The sequence below is a fragment of the Podarcis pityusensis genome (assembly GCF_964106645.2).
Source record: "Podarcis pityusensis genome assembly, chromosome: 1".
In the NCBI taxonomy this organism is placed as follows: Eukaryota; Metazoa; Chordata; class Lepidosauria; order Squamata; family Lacertidae; genus Podarcis; species Podarcis pityusensis.
This window is the reverse complement of record NC_138028.1, coordinates 37,807,393-37,823,920: the sequence shown is the minus strand read 5'-3', so window position 1 is coordinate 37,823,920 and position 16,528 is coordinate 37,807,393.

Sequence of the window (16,528 nt, the reverse complement as noted above, 5' to 3'; positions counted from 1 at the left end):
CAGACCTTCAGAACGAATTAAGTTCTTAACCTGAGGTACCACTGTACAATATAATGCAAAGAATAAAATACATGCATTTTTATAATATTTTATGATACAAAAGATAAAAATGTAATACACAAATTGCAATTAAAATGAGAGTATGAGACTTTTGAGCAGAGAAGAGGAACTTGGCCACTAAGTCCGTTATTAACAGGGACGCGGGTGGCGCTGTGGGTAAAACCTCAGCGCCTAGGGCTTGCCGATCGCATGGTCGGCGGGGGGAGCTCCCGTCTTTCGGTCCCAGCTCCTGCCCACCTAGCAGTTCGAAAGCACCCCTAAGTGCAAGTAGATAAATAGGTACCACTTTATAGCGGGAAGGTAAACGGCGTTTCCATGTGCTGCACTGGTGCCGGCTCGCCAGAGCAGCTTCGTCACGCTGGCCACGTGCCTCCGGACAGCGCTGGCCCCCGGCCTCTTAAGTGAGATGGGTGCACAACCCTAGAGTCGGACACGACTGGCCCGTACGGGCAGGGGTACCTTTACCTTTATCAGCCAAAAAATATTCCAGGTATAATTCCAGGGTCGTTCTAGGATGTTTCCTCATAAGGGTACCAAGTAATCTATTACACTCCTCTCTGAAAATTACATTCCAAGAAGAGATGACCCAAAGTTTTGACTATTTCATTTCCATAGGAACACAGATGACTCTTGTATGGGACACCTTGATAGCACCCTTATTGTTGTTGGTATTTGTGGGGGGCTACCTAGGCTACTCCACCACAAGTGCCATAATCACCACGCCCACAGCCTTCCCAGCTGATTGGTCTGGTGCTGGAGGCTTCATTTACCACTATCGAGAAGTGGCACCGACAAGTGAAAGGTATGTGAGCAGGGCTGTGATTAACTTGGGTGAGATGGGAATGAAATGGAAGGGGAAACAAGATGCTGGGGAGGTCAGACTGATAAAGAGAAGGACATGCAGTGGCCAAGTAGTCTCCTGGGCAAGGGAAAGGAGGCTGCTTGCCCTAATTAAAGGACCGGCCAGTCATCCCTCCGCTCCACTAAATCCTCGACCAGAACCTGACCTCCCTCTGATGTGGCTGAATATACTTTGGAGTGAGGGGCTTAGTTCCCAGGAGAGCTTCTCAACTGGGTGAAGAAGTAATCCACCCTGAGCTCCTGGAGAAGGAGATAGAAGCAATGAGGCTAGGCTGGGAGCAACCTCAACCCCCAACCCATATCACCACCTGGGATTGCTCTAGATGGCTCAAATTCTTGTTCCTGAGTGGGGACCCTCATAGTCAGGTTCTAGAAATCCAACAAATGGTGATCCCCACCAGGAAAAAGTTGAATTGGAACCTGCAGAGAAGCCAAGCAGCATCATTCCCATTGGCACCAAGGATGCTTACTTACCTGTTGAACTATAGGGCTGCCAATGTTATATTGCTTAAATACCTACTAGTCTTATTGATGTTGGAACCTCTTAGAAACATATCTTGCATTTTTGTAACAAAAAGGACTAATGATCTCTTGTTTATTGCACCTTGTTTGTGCATTGTCCTTTCCAGGATAGGGGTCACTATGGATGCTGAGTTCTTCAATATGTTCCTTCCCAGGGACACACAGACAGAATCTCTTAGCAAACCAGAGCCAGTGGGGCCACCTTTCAAAGTAACAGTAGCCACAATCACCTAAGTGGACTTTGAATAAAGGAACTAGATTTTTATGAGTTTCAGTTTTCATCCTGAAATGCACATTTCCCATGCAGGAAAATATTTAAATGAAAGAGCTAAGCACATACAATTGGGGATGAGGTGTCCAACTCAGGTGGTGGATGTTGTGGGTATGTGGTGGCAACCTCCTAGGTTATTCTTCCTGGCTTCCCCTCTCTGGCTGTTCCCCTGAGCCACCCACCCCATCCCAGAATTCTCATTGTCCTTAGCCAACATCCCAATGGCAGAAATGCTGGCTTGCTGCCAACCTGGCCTGTGTTTCTGTTTCACCTAGTCTCCTAGCCAGCATGGTGTAGTGGTTAAGAGCGGTGGACTCTTAATCTGGTGAACCGGGTTTGCGTCCCTGCTCCTTCACATGCAGCTGCTGCGTGACCTTGGGCTAGTCACACTTCTCTGAAATCTCTCAGCCTTACTCACCTCAGAGTGTTTGTTGTGGGGGAGGAAGGGAAAGGAGATTGTTAGCCGCTTTGAGACTCCTTAGGGTAGTGATAAAGCGGGATATCAAATCCAAACTCTTCTTCTTCTTCTTCTTCTTCCTCCTCCTCCTCCTCCTCCCAATGTATCGCAGACATCATCACTGAGACAAACCAAGACTGAAGAAGCAGGCAGAGCGTCAGCTGACCCAAATAAAGTGTTAAAACAGACATCTGCTCACTTGATGCACACTGGTGGGAGCCCAACTATGACATTGCAGGATTTGTACAGTTGGGCAGGGAGTAGGTACCAGGGTAGACTGGTGAGTAAGCGGTGGTGAGTGTTGGAGAACAAAGCTGTGTGCGTCATGTGACTTGCCCTGCATCCCGTAAGCTGGTCTGTGACTTCAGGTGTGGTGGGGGGACATTATCTCAACAGCAGTGTTTAAGTGGGACATCTTGATAATCTCAGACACTTCATCCTCCTCATCTGGATTTGGGCCTCAAAGAGCAAGGGGAAGTGTGGGTGCATGGAGTTAAGTTGTAAGCAAGCACAATTTTTGACATAGACTGATCAGAAGGCATGTCTCTTAAGGCATCAGCTTCAACTTTCCCCAGCTCTGTAGAGCTCAAGCCAAAAGGAGATAGCCTTAACTCTTAAACTAGCAAGGTTTTTTTATCACTGAATTCCCTGCAAGCCTTCTCACAATGAAGATCATGAACAAATTAATGGCTTGGTCACACTCATGACAAAGTATCTAGCTGTATTTCTTTAATTAAAAAAATAAAAAAGCAGATTAATTAGTACTGAATTTAATGTTTCTCTTTGCTGTCTTGGGGGCCCTATGTGGCTTGAAAGGTGTGATAGAAATTAATAAAGAGCAAATGTGATTTATTGAAAGAACACTGAGTGCCATAATTTCACTGGAAGATGCGTAGATTGTATCCAGTGGTCTTAAACAACAAACCACAGGTTGAAAGATAAGTTGAAGAGCAATAAGAAGTCATCATAAACATTGGAATTAAAATGGTATTTTCTTCAGGAAACAGCCTTTTGAAGTGCATGCTTATAAGGATAGAGATAATGAACACCAGGAAGGGAATCATGCTGTGTATTAGCATCACACTGCTTATAGATTCATCATAGCTCTTGACAAAGATATTCTAAGTGGACCTCCTGCCTCTGTGCCATGCTGACATTGCTTTGTATTGGCTGCTGTTAGATCCCTGTAATCCTGAGCCTTGGGATCTTGTTCAACATGTTTGCCCCACTTGGTAGGCATGTTTGTAAGTATTTAAAATGGAAATGAACCGCTAATCCTTCTGTGCGCTCGTAACAATGAACTGGGCAGAGCAATCCTATACTCGCATCATGTCAGGGTTGGAGATACGCCACAGCTACATCAGCAGAATGCCTGTTATATCCATTGTGTGCTCTACCCGGGCGAGAGGTGGGGGCAGGGAGTACACACAACTAGAAAATACACCTCCCCAAAAAGGACTTAAAAATGACACACAGCATCCTTGGAAAGACCTCCAGCTCCCACCCACCAGGGACTGTGCCAATGCCCATATGCTGCCCCCACACAGGTAACCAATGAACTCACAATGATGGCGGCATGCCCCCCAGCACACCCCTACATGCACAACGTGTAAGACAAATACTGCAGCACACCCACGCTCCGAGCCCCAGTGGTACAGCTAGCAAATACCCCACTACAACAAATCCTCAGGCATTCCTACAGGCTGAAATTTGAATCTAGTGCTGTGCTGAAAAAAAATCCCCCATCTTTTTTTTGTACCATTCTCCAGCAATTAATGTGAAAAGTAAGTGCAATCAAAATTACTAAAAGCCAGAGTATGGTCTCAAGGATGGGCTGCAAGGTTGTGCTTACTACACTTCCAAGGTCGTGCAGGAGTGCTTCCAATTGCCCTTTCTTTCATTCTACAAATTGCCCACAAATTGCCTGCCTGGGCGCCTTTGTTTCACAAAAACCCCAGGGTGGTACCAGCTGGATTTCTGGGAAGGTGGGGAGGGCATCCTCTGCAAAGTTTTTATTTTTAAGGAAATGAGGACTGCCTCCATTCATTTGTCTTGCCTTTGACACCTGCTCTGCCATTAGATCCTAGTTGTGCTCCAAATGAGAACCTCAAGTTTACTCGGGTCAGATTTCTCCTTCAGGTAAGATTTATTGAGTGCAATGTGTGCATTAGGTGAATGTTGACTATATCACTTTTGTAGTAGACTTAAATGTGTGTGTGTGTCTTTCTTTTTATTGTTAGTGGTGTGGGCTGCTCTTTGTAATCTCTATGTATCTCAGCTCACTGTTTCATTATAAGGAGGCACTGCAACTCAAGCCCCTCAGTCAATCCCTGGTATCTCTAGTGAAGAATGAGGGAGTGGCTTGCAAAGTGGAACGGAGCTACAGCAAGAGTTTTCCAGCAGTGGTGTTGCTGAGGTTGACCAAGAGGCTGAGGGACGAGGAGGTGACACCAATGCCGCCACTAGGGACACCACAGCAGAGAGGCTATTGTTGTGGCTCCACCCCACTGGAAAAGCTTGAAATGATCTGTAGCAGTCGGGACTATAAACTTGCAAAAGAGAAGAAAAAGTAGGCGCAGTGTCACAAACTCTTTCTCCCCTCCAAAGATATGGTACATTACTGCAGTTCTCTTAGGACCATCTTCCACATTAATCAGATGTAAGCGTCAGTTTTCCAGGGGCATTTTAGATATTTAGAGCCTGTACTGAACCTCCCAGGAGAGTCTGTGACATCTGTAAACAAAGATGCTCGGTGTGATAGATTCAGTGACACTGTGCTACATTTTTGGTGCAAAACATTTATGAAAAATGACCCTTGCTCAAGTTATTCAATGGCATAGGGAGGGAAGGAAGGAAGGAATAACAACCCCTCAAAATGCATGGTCATGTAACCCACTCCACAGAGTCACGTTTTATTCAGTACACAACTTGTTTTAACAACAGATGGCATTTGCTAGAGTAAGAGATTCCACATAAGCCAGACTTTATAGATCTAAGAAGAAAGGGGTGAAAATTATGGTAGCATGAACAAAAATCCAGGCCGATTCATTTAAAAGGCAAATCCTTTCCCTGTCAGAGGAAACAGATATAAAGCTTTAACCCCTGGAAAGTGGTCCAGTCTGAGACACATAAAGTTCCATGGGCGAACAGTACTGACACCTATGGGGAAGGAGAAATAAGAAGTGGGGTTAACAATAAAATATTGAAGGGCTCCTGTTCAAGGTTCCAGTCAGTCAGCCATGCCTTATGTCAGGATAGTCCATTCCATTCTCCATCTTCCGTTTTTTCTTTTCTTTTCTTTTCTCTGCTTCTGCAACATGTCAGTCAGCATACTCTGTCCACCAAACATGCTTACTCTTTGTGAATAGGTTTTATGCCCGCCCTCCCCCTGCTTTTAGAGGTGTTTCTTTGTGCATGGATGGTGTCAGTTTGGCTTCATTAGGACACTCAGATAATTGAGTTTCCCCTTAGAATATTCTAGCTATGAGAGGATTCTACAGTTACTACAGCACAATAGAGGTATTTTCTTAAGATTTGTGGGCAGGACTTCATCACAATATTGCTGGCAGATTCTGAATTTTATTGTTAGTACTGTTTCGGTTGATTATAGATGGGTAAAATTATAGTCATTGTTGAGTTATAATATGTGCCTCTTAGTCTGTGAGGTGGGAACTTAAATATGATGGGCATTTTGTTTTTCTTTTCCCAACCCTCCCTCCCTCTCTCTCTCTCTCTCTCTCTTAAATGACTCCTTCCAATTAAAAAATAAAGCACTATCGCTGTTGTTCCCTCTACAGATCTCTGAGGATTTACTGTGTTCTTTTGTTATTATTTCTTCATCTGAAGTTTAACTGTCCTTTTCACCTTTAAAATTCCTTTATCTGAAGTTGAATTAACTTTCCAACTGATGGGCAGGCTGCCACAATTTCCTGCCCAGATAGTTTTTGTCAATTATGAGTTATCCTAAGACCTTTCCCCCTCAGCTCTTCTATTTCTTTCATGGCTTCCCTGGGGTCTCATTCACTTTCATAAAGGAATAAAGCAAAGTCTTGCCAATAGGCCTCAGATGAGCATTTGAAGGTGAAGTGACCTGTCCTTTGGAGACAATAACCAAAGCAGGACTAATTCACACATGTTTTGAGAATGGAGGTTGAGTGGCACTGTGCCATGTAGTGCTGTGGTGAACATTTCTTCCACTCCTTTTTGACCCCTGCGGATCAGAACCTGACCTCGGCTCATTTGTTCTTGCCCTGGTAGAAACCAGACTCTGCTTGACCTGCTTTTGCTACTGGAAGCTGAACTGGGACTAGTGGCACATGACTTTGCTTTCCTGGAATGTGTGCTTAGCACATGCCCCTGTCCCTTGCCTGGAACAACTGCCTGGGAAAGACCACATAACACGGGGGAAATAAGGTAAAGGTAAAGGGACCCCTGACCATTAGGTCCAGTCGTGGCCGACTCTGGGGTTGCGGCGCTCATCTCGCTTTATTGGCCGAGGGAGCCGGCGTACAGGTCATGTGGCCAGGATGACTAAGCCGCTTCTGGCGAAACAGAGCAGCGCACAGAAACGCCGTTTACCTTCCCGCCAGAGCAGTACCTATTTATCTACTTGCACTTTGACGTGCTTTCAAACTGCTAGGTTGGCAGGAGCAGGGACCAAGCAATGGGAGCTCACCCCGTCGCAGGGATTTGAACCACCGACCTTCTGATCGGCAATTCCTAGGCTCTGCCTGGGGAAGACCACATAACACGGGAGAAATGCTTAATAGTAAAAAGAGAGAGAGAGAGAGAGAGAGAGAGAGAGATGGGCACAGCTTTGTTCACCATGTTACAGTAAGGTAAGCTTAACCTCATACCCACAAGAATTCAAAAGGAATTCTATCTCACCCTATGAATGAGACAGAAAAATGGGAGAAACGGAAGAAGAAATGTTTGAGAAATTTACACACACAAATAGGGCTTATGATTCAATGGTGCACACAGACCGGCTTAACAATCAACCCACATCTAACATGTTCATGTGGTGTCGCAAATGTGGGCTGAACACAAGTAGAATCCATCGTCTTGCTGTTCCAGCACCCCATAATTGCTGCTCACCTTTCACAAGGCCCACTCATCACTAAATCAAATTTATGGGGGTTGGGAAATGGGGGCGAGTTACCTCCAACACGGCAAATATGGAAAATTAGCAGCATCAGAAGCCGCACCCATCCTCCTAATTAGCTTGAAGGCTCCTTTACCAAAGCAGAAGATCTCTACCAATGATGCAAATTACATCCACAAACAAAATTACTTACGATTCTTCAGCTTTTTTCCCTATTGTAACCATTATTCTGCTCTGATTATTATTGTTATTGCTATCCCACCAAGTTTTATTTGAAGGCCTTCCAAATTGAAATCCGACTGCTACTTTTGTCCTCTTTGGCTGGAATCCAGACAAAGCTACAAGTGTACTGGGGAAAGAAATGCACACAGCCAGGAGTTTCTTTGAAGTTTCTACTGCAATTGCTTCCAATGTCGAAGAGGCAAGCTGCCTGTCAATTTAAAATTCATAATATTTAGGCTAAAAAGCGCCTTGCATTTTCAGCACGGGGTGAAAATTTCAATGGGACCGTCATCTCTCCGTCGTTCTCCTCTATTATTTTCCTCCATGGTCCCGGGGACCACTTGAAAGTGTGCCAGGAACCACTGATGGCTCCCGAGCCCCAGCTTAAGAACCACTGAGCTATATGGTATTCAGTGCTGAACAAATTGCCTGCCCTTGGAATTGTACATTAAATTATTCCCCTATCCTTGTGCATAAATAATGTTAAAACAATGTTGGATTCACTCGTTTGCTCGCATTGCACCCGAACACAATATTAAAAGACACATGATTTAAAGTTATTCCTTTGATTTATTCTTAGAATGAAGGGCTAATGACTCATAAAAATGAATGTTATTACTTTTGGTACAGCAGATATATTTGCTATAGGAATTTCTTTTATGTATAAAACAGTAATATACTATTTATTCTCCTGTTCACCAGTGAAACATTCCATTAAACTAGCTGAAGTTCTTTGAACTAATTTGAATTGAGTATTTTTATCCTAGTAAAGTTCATTAAATCTCTTAATGCGTCAGTAGCAAGTACTGTAAATCAGCCCAAAATTAATGCAAAAAAGCTTTAAATTGCTCATCCTCTTAAAAATGGTTTAAAATGTGCTTATGCACAATAACTGTATTGGAAATGTAAAGTATTTTCATTCAAATAAGTGATTTACAAAATTCAAAGAGTTGCATTGGAAAAAGATGGGCATTTGCATCTCACTGATGCTTGCAATCTTACTTTATTTTTGTTTAATTTGAGTGTAATTTAAAGTAAGAAAACATCTACTAACACACTCGCAATGATTTAACACAGGTACCAAAAAAAAAAAGATATTTCATAAATTCCTTTTTACAGTTCTGTGTAGAGCTAGGCAGGTCTTGGGAAGGAAATGAATGGACCATTCTTTGCTTAATTCCAATAATCCTTATTCCAAAAAAGTTTCTACTGATATCAGAGAATCACCCTATCACCATAATATTGGACAACAAGCAGACCAATCCATTGTGCTGTTCTGCTGAAGGGGCGAAGGTGTTTTACTTCTGCTGCAGTGGCCTAAACCAGAAGTGGGTGTAAGATATTGTTGCCAGTATCCCTGCTGTGAGTAGTAGTAGTAGTAATAATAATAATAATAATAATAATAATTAATACCCCACCCTCCCCGGCTCAGGGCGGCTAACACCAGTAAAATTACAATAAAAACATAATGGGGGGGGGACCAATTTAAAATTGCAGGTTAAAATGCAATTTAAAATGCAGCCTCATTTTAAAAGTAGCCCATAGATCAAAACCGTAAGGGGAGGGAAAACATAAGGGTCAGACTGAGTCCAAACCAAAGGCCAGGCGGAACAGCTCTGTCTTGCAGGCCCTGCGGAAAGATGTCAAGTCCCACAGGGCCCTAGTCTCTTGTGATAGAGCATTCCACCAAGTGGGGGCCAGTGCTGAAAAGGCCCTGGCTCTAGTTGAGACCAATCTAACCACCTTGCAACCTAGGATCTCCAAAGTGTTGTCATTTGTGGACCTTAAGGTCCTCCAAGGGGCATACCAGGAGAGGTGGTCCCGTAGGTACGTGGGTCCTAGGTCACATAGGGCTTTAGAGGTCAAAACCAGCACCTTAAACCTGACCCTGTACTCCACCGGGAGTAAAGCACTGGATGAATGTGATCCTACGGCAAGGACCCTGTAAGGAGCCTCGCCGCGGCATTCTGCATCCACTGGAGTTTCTGGGTCAGCTTCAAGGTGTAGCCAGCATACACTCAAAACAGGGCATTTCAGGGATGGGGAGAGGGCATTTCAGAGAAAGAGACTACTGATTTGATCCACTTAGCCATCTGCCAGCTCCCAAACTGGTCCAGCTTCTCTTCTGTGCCAGCCTAGAGAGGCCGCAGGAAAACCCGACTTTTTCTGTACCGCGTTCTACCCTGGTCAGCACAAGTGGCAGAGTTCCAGATGTGACGGTGGCTTCATTAATGCCACTCCTGCTCACCAGAGGTTCAGATTGTGCCCTAACTGTAGGCCTTTTGAGTATATGACAACATAAGAAGAGCCCTTTGGGAGAGCCAAAGTCCTACCTAGTCCAGCATCATGTTTCCCATAGCAATCTATGAGAAGCTCACAAGCAGGACAAGTTGTATCCTGCATTGTTTCCCACCAACTGGCATTCAAAGCCAAGATGCCTCTGATTCTGGAGGTTGTGTAGGACGGTTGTGCATCAGATGTGGAGGAATCCCAACCCAAGGTGGGCTACTTTGAAAAGGCTGAGGGTGTGTGTCTGAATCAAGTGGGGTCTCTCCAAAATGCTCCACACTGAAGCAGCAGCAGAGGCAGTTTTAGGGTGGCTGCACTGGGTGCCACACTGCAGGGAGCACCATGACAATGCTGTAGAACAGAGCGTGAGAAGCGGTGTTGTGTGCATGTGCCAAATTTTAGCGTCACACAGGGAGCCACTGAAAGATCATGGCCACTGGTCCCATCACCTCCTGGCAAACAGAAGGGGAAGAAATGGAGGCAGTGAGAGATTTTACTTTCTTGGGCTCCATGATCACTGCAGATGGTGACAGCAGCCACGAAATTAAAAGACACCTGCTTCTTGGGAGAAAAGCAATGACAAACTTAGACAGCATCTTAAAAAGCAGAGACATCACCTTGCCAACAAAGGTCCGTATAGTTAAAGCTATGGTTTTCCCAGTAGTGATGTATGGAAGTGAGAGCTGGACCATAAAGAAGGCTGATCGCCGAAGAATTGATACTTTTGAATTATGGTGCTAGAGAAGACTCTTGAGAGTCCCATGGACTGCAAGAAGATCAAACCTATCCATTCTTAAGGAAATCAGCCCTGAGTGCTCACTGGAAGGACAGATCCTGAAGCTGAGACTCCAATACTTTGGCCACCTCATGAGAAGAGAAGACTCCCTGGAAAAGACCCTGATGTTGGGAAAGATGGAGGGCACAAGGAGAAGGGGACGACAGAGGACGAGATGGTTGGATAGTGTTCTCGAAGCTACCAGCATGAGTTTGACTAAACTGTGGGAGGCAGTGGAAGACAGAAGTGCCTGGCGTGCTCTGGTTCATGGGGTCATGAAGAGTCGGACACGACTAAACGACTAAACAACAACAACAACAAAGTCCGCTACTGGCAGGGCCTCTTTAAGCAACCCGGGGCACTTCAGAGATTAAGATGCTGAAAAAAGAACTGTGAGTAGGGAGCCAAAAAGGAAACCTTTCTCCTCAGGTTTGACATGTAAGAAAAAAGTCAGGGTGGGGTATGGAGCATGGAGAACTCTTTTGTGACTGAAGAGTCTAGCTTTTAATCAGAGGAGTTATTTTACCAGGGCTCTCCAATCACCATGCGTTGAGAGAGAAAGATATTGAAGCAAATGTACCACTTTCCCTTTGTCTGTTCTGTGCTCTTTGATAGTTCTGCTAGTGGTTACACTCACAGATAGCAGCTGAGTTTTGTGGCCAGTGCAAAAATATTCCTTCCCTGGGATTTCTGGTTAACTCTGATTTCAGCTTTCTTCTTCTTCAGTATATCTGGATGTGGAAGTGTCAAGAATAGTGGTGCTCAGCAGCTGATTTGACCACAGCCTCACTTATTAATGTTCTGCCTCTAAGCTTTTTTTCCCTGGCTGGCCCTTTCCAGTCCAATTTATTGCCATCTGTATATTTGGCACAGGGTGGTGACCTTTAGTCCAACTGAATTGATTTCTCCCTTGTTATCAGCTTTTCCAACAGGCAGCTTCCGTATATTACTGTAACATGATGTTTTGTGATGTTGCACTGGGATATCTGTGGCTGTGCTCCAACCTGGTGTGGAGAATCTTAGCATTAGGCTATAGAACACATGGCCGGTCCTATATTTTGAAGATAGTTTTAATACTGTCAGGACAGGAGCAAAAGGCATCCTGAGTGGTTGTCCTACACAATCCAAATAATGCTCTCTAGTGTCCTCTGTGGCACAGCAAGGGATTCGGGGAACTAAATTTCAGATAAGTTATTGCATCTTGGCACCTCTAAAAACAAGTAGCAAGTGACCACTTGGATTGTTTCTACAGTCAGACTGACCATAAACAATGTTTAAAAGAATAACGAAAGCCATAAAAACAAAAATAAAAGCCATATAAACTAAAAAAGCAGGCTAAGATTACTTGGGCCCTTTTTTCTTTGTGTGTGTTTTGGTTTTTGCATGCATTTTAATTGCATTGGGCACTTTAAAAGACTCCTAAACCCAAATTATTGGACCTGCAATACCAATAACCAATACCGATACCAATACCAAAGTCAGTTAGCTTTTTGCCACTGTCTCCAGTAAATTCCAGGTAGTAATATCTCATAATTATAATTAATGGACAGATGATGTTACGCTGTCCACTGTTATTCATAATTATATAATGAGCCACACAACATAGCCTGCAAAATAAGCAGGTCAAATCTATAATGGACCTTCATAAAATCTGAGATGGTTATATAAATACTATATTGTTTTGTACTATATTTCATGAGAGCCCCGCAAGATCTCACCAGAACCCAGAAGCTGCTCCTTCTTATACCCAAATTGTGTCATCTCAAGACCCATTCTCTGCCGACAGAATCACTTTTCCATTCTCCCAATGCCTTGCCTTCCTCTAGGCAATTTAGCCATTCATTCCTGTTCTCCATGCCCAACGGAGAGGAAAGATCATGATAAGTTACAGCTGGGACTAGGAAAACAACATTCAGCCCAGTGATATAAATGTTCACACCATGCCCTTTGCTTGCCATGCCTGTGGGTAGGGATGAGCATATTGGTCGGCATTGGTTTCTCGGTTTCTCTTTTCCCCCAATCTTGAATTCAGTTCACCACATTCCATATCAGGTTGTGATTTATTTCTAAAAAAGATCTCATGAAAATTTATTAGCAGTTTTGCCTAATATAATGCATTTTGTGTATTATTTTAAGCAATATATATAGAGTTATGCACAGTTTACCCTAGTACAGTTGTACCTCGGGTTAAGAACTTAATTCGTTCTGAAGGTCCGTTCTTAACCTGAAAGTGTTCTTAACCTGAGGTACCACATTAGCTAATGGGGCCTCCCGCTGCTGCTGTGCCGCTGCTGCATGATTTCCGTTCTCATCCTGAGGTAAATTTCTCAACCCGAGGTACTACTTCCGGGTTAGCGGAGCCTGTAACTTGAAGCATTTGTAACCCAAGGTGTCTGTAACCAGAGGTACCACTGTACATAAATTTTTACATGCATTACTTGTCTTGAGAAATGCACTGCAAAATTCAAAGAAGTGTGAATTTCAAAGGATGGCTGTGCTTTGGTTAGTGTATTATTTCAGAAATCACACACTGAATAGATTTTCATTGAAATGAAATTTTCTCCCCAATACCTATCTGTGAGATAGCAACCTGGAAAGAAACTGGAAAGACACATAGGAAGTCAACCGGCAGAGAGGAGCCATAAACACTTCCTATTAGTCTCAATAAATAGACCAACCAAGATGTGTCTATAGAGCAAATGTGGTGCCTCAAGACTGGAGGGGTTTCTGACAGCACCTAGAATTTTCTCCTAACTTGAGGTAGAAGAACATCAGGGTCTCTCTATGTTTGCTGCCATTCAACAATTATTTGCATGAGGTTCCATTATTTGAGTAGCTACATTCTGATGATATCTGCCTTGTCTAAACTTGGCTAATCTCTAAATTCTGCATAGTCATTCAACTCCAACATATATGTTTTTACATACCCAAAACAATCCAAATGCCATGCTGCAGTGTGAAGTTGGTTAAATGTTCATGTGCCCAAATGACACATGTGCCCAATGAATCAGTATTTCCACAGCTCAAAGGACTACAAACCCCATGCTGTTGTGTCATCTAGATTAAGCTTTTAAGTGCAACAACATACAGTACATTTCATCAGACGGTTGACACTTGCAGTTGAAATTTGTATCCTGGTTGTGGCTGAGCTGAATATTTAAAATGTTCTCAGGAACATTTTGAATGCATGCTCATCTTAACTTCCCTTTTTCTTTACTCTGCAGATATCTATGACATTTATAAATAATTAATATATAATAATAAATGTCCCAACACTCCAGTATTTTAGTGACAGCCTCTGTGATGTTGGCACAGGCCTACAGAGTCAGACATAAAAAGAAAACATCTTGCTTGTGATTTAAAGAAAATACCACCCAAAATGAAACAAATCTTCAACATAGGGAGTCTTAAAATATTTAATGTTTCAGGGGGATGTTCTCCAGATTATAAAAATATGGCTCACTAAAAATGTCTTCCCACCAAACTACTCTTCTGAAGCGACAAAATTCATCTCCCCCCCTTTATATTCCCAAACCACACTTCTTCAGAACAAAAGATTTTCTTTGTATTTTCTTTCTCTCGTTCATTTGATGTAGCATATCCTTCCTGATCATAAACTTTATGCAGAGATTGACTCAGCCAATTCTTGTGAAAAACCTCTCCATCTTGGTGTTCTCTTGCAAGGAACAGTAACGATTAGTGTTATCTAAGGCTACCTGTCCAATAACCTAAAGAGATGAGAAAGTAATAGCTACATAATATAAAATGTACGCAATATTTGGGGAGATACTGCAGGAAAGAGGAGTTCCTTCAGCAAAGGAATAAGTAGGCCATATAAATGAAGTATGTAAATATGCTGCAGCTCCAATGAAAAGGTAAGTATTTTAAGGTATTACGTTATGCAATACTCCGCACTGTTTTGTGGTGATAAGGTTTTTAAAGCACCTTTTATAAGCTTTTCCTTTCTGTTGTGACAGCAGTATTGCTGCAGTTCTGGAACTAAACTGAAAGGAAAATGTGCATTTGAAAAGGCTGCCCAATTTATCAAGCACTATTACTCCATTCATTGCACTACACAGTGCTGGAGGTGGGCAAGTCTCTCTCCCCTGCCCCCCCCCCGTAGCATCCGACCCCCAGCTGCTTCCTCTCCTGTTGCTGAACACCTGTGAAACATTAAATGGAAATTAAAATTATGCTGTTTTCCTGAAAGGGCTTCCTTCAGAGGCTAGCTAGCTTAAGTATGGGGATATTCATGCATGGGTATTATTGTGTTAGTTTTCCTGGTAAAAATGCTAGTGCTTCTGTCCTGGTGTTTAATACTCCTTTTGCACTGTAATGACCTGTTGCATTAGAGAATTCTGGCTTTTTGACCGACGTACTGCCATGTCATGCTAAATTTCCTTCATGCCACTGGATGTGGTATGATAAAACACTGCTGCCAGCCTTTATGTGCATGTGTGCTTCTCTTTCACTACAAAAATTGTGGGAAAGAACAGTATGCAGAAATATAAAATTTTGCCACAATCCATGGAAACAGTGGGAAAATAGCAGCACAAAATTCCCACAATTTTCCAGGTTAATGGGGTTACAAACAGGGGTTTGTTTTTTTTTCTCCTAGAAGCAATTAACACAGAAATTAGCACTAAACTTCCACTAGACTCTGCAAGGTTTTCAGAAGTGGCTTTTTCGTTGTATGAAATAACTCATTAGATGTGCAAATTACATTGGGGAGGAATTGGGAAAATTGAATAAAGTGCTGTCTGAATGCAGCCTGTATCACTGACCCTCAAGCACACATGGACAACAAAAGGGGGAAGGGAATGAAGTCACTCCCACAGTCTTATATCCAAGATAAGCCAAATATGTAGCCTTGCCCCCTACAAAAGTTATCCAGGTGATAAAGCTATCATTCTTCCACCAAATAACTGAAACAACCCATTTTGGCAAACCATGAAGCACCATTGCACTATCCAAGCCCAAAGCTTCTTCATTTTCATGAATATCTCTCAAAAGGTTTCAAGGAACTCAAATCAGGGACTCTGGAAGCAAAATCCCAACACTTTCCTTCCTTTCCCAGTGTGGCAGCAATCAGCCTGAGGGTTCTGCAGTGCAGCCAATTTAATGGCCAGACAGGATACTTCAGCTCATCAGCCCAGTTGGCCTAGGTGACTTTATCTCACAGAATCATAGAGTTGGAAGGGACACCATGGACCACCTGGTCCCACCCCCAGCAATGCAGAAATATGCCGCTGTACCTTATGGGTATCAAACCTGCAACCTTGGCATTATCAGCACCATGCTCTAACCAACTGAGCTAAGCTTCTGGTTGCTCTACATAACTGCAGCTCCAAGCTTGTTCCTCAATGTGAGCAGCATTCCCTTGACAAAACGGTCCCACTTTCCCTCCCAGCCCTCAAGCCTGTTTACCAGCCTGCCCTTCACAACACTGTTTGCCACTGCACCTGCTGAGCTCTGTTATCCTACCATGTGCCTTCAGATCATGGCCTGGACATTTGATCCATTCCAGTGCAACATGTCTTCTCAGTACAGTACACAGTATGCTTCGTATGTGGCAATCAAAATTTGATTCCCCTTCTTCTGCATTACCATCAAACTGAAAAGAATGAAATACTTCATCTGCCACATGAAGAATATAGTGCTGATTCAAGCCATTAGTCTTTGTTATCTACTCCACTTGCAACACAGTACAGCTTAAATTTAAGTTTCCACATTCTCCACATCTCTGCAGAATTTCCTTCAAACACCTGGAGGCTGAAGCTGGCCCATTTTTTTAACCATTTTTATTTTCTGCTTCACAGTTTTACTTTCAGTTTCTTTCTTTCTTGACACCACATAATAGTTGCTGTTGCAAATGTATATAAAATGATGCCACCAGAGACTGCAGTGTGAAACAAGCAATCTTTATTTAACAGTTTACAAATTCTTTACTACAACAAGCTGATCTCA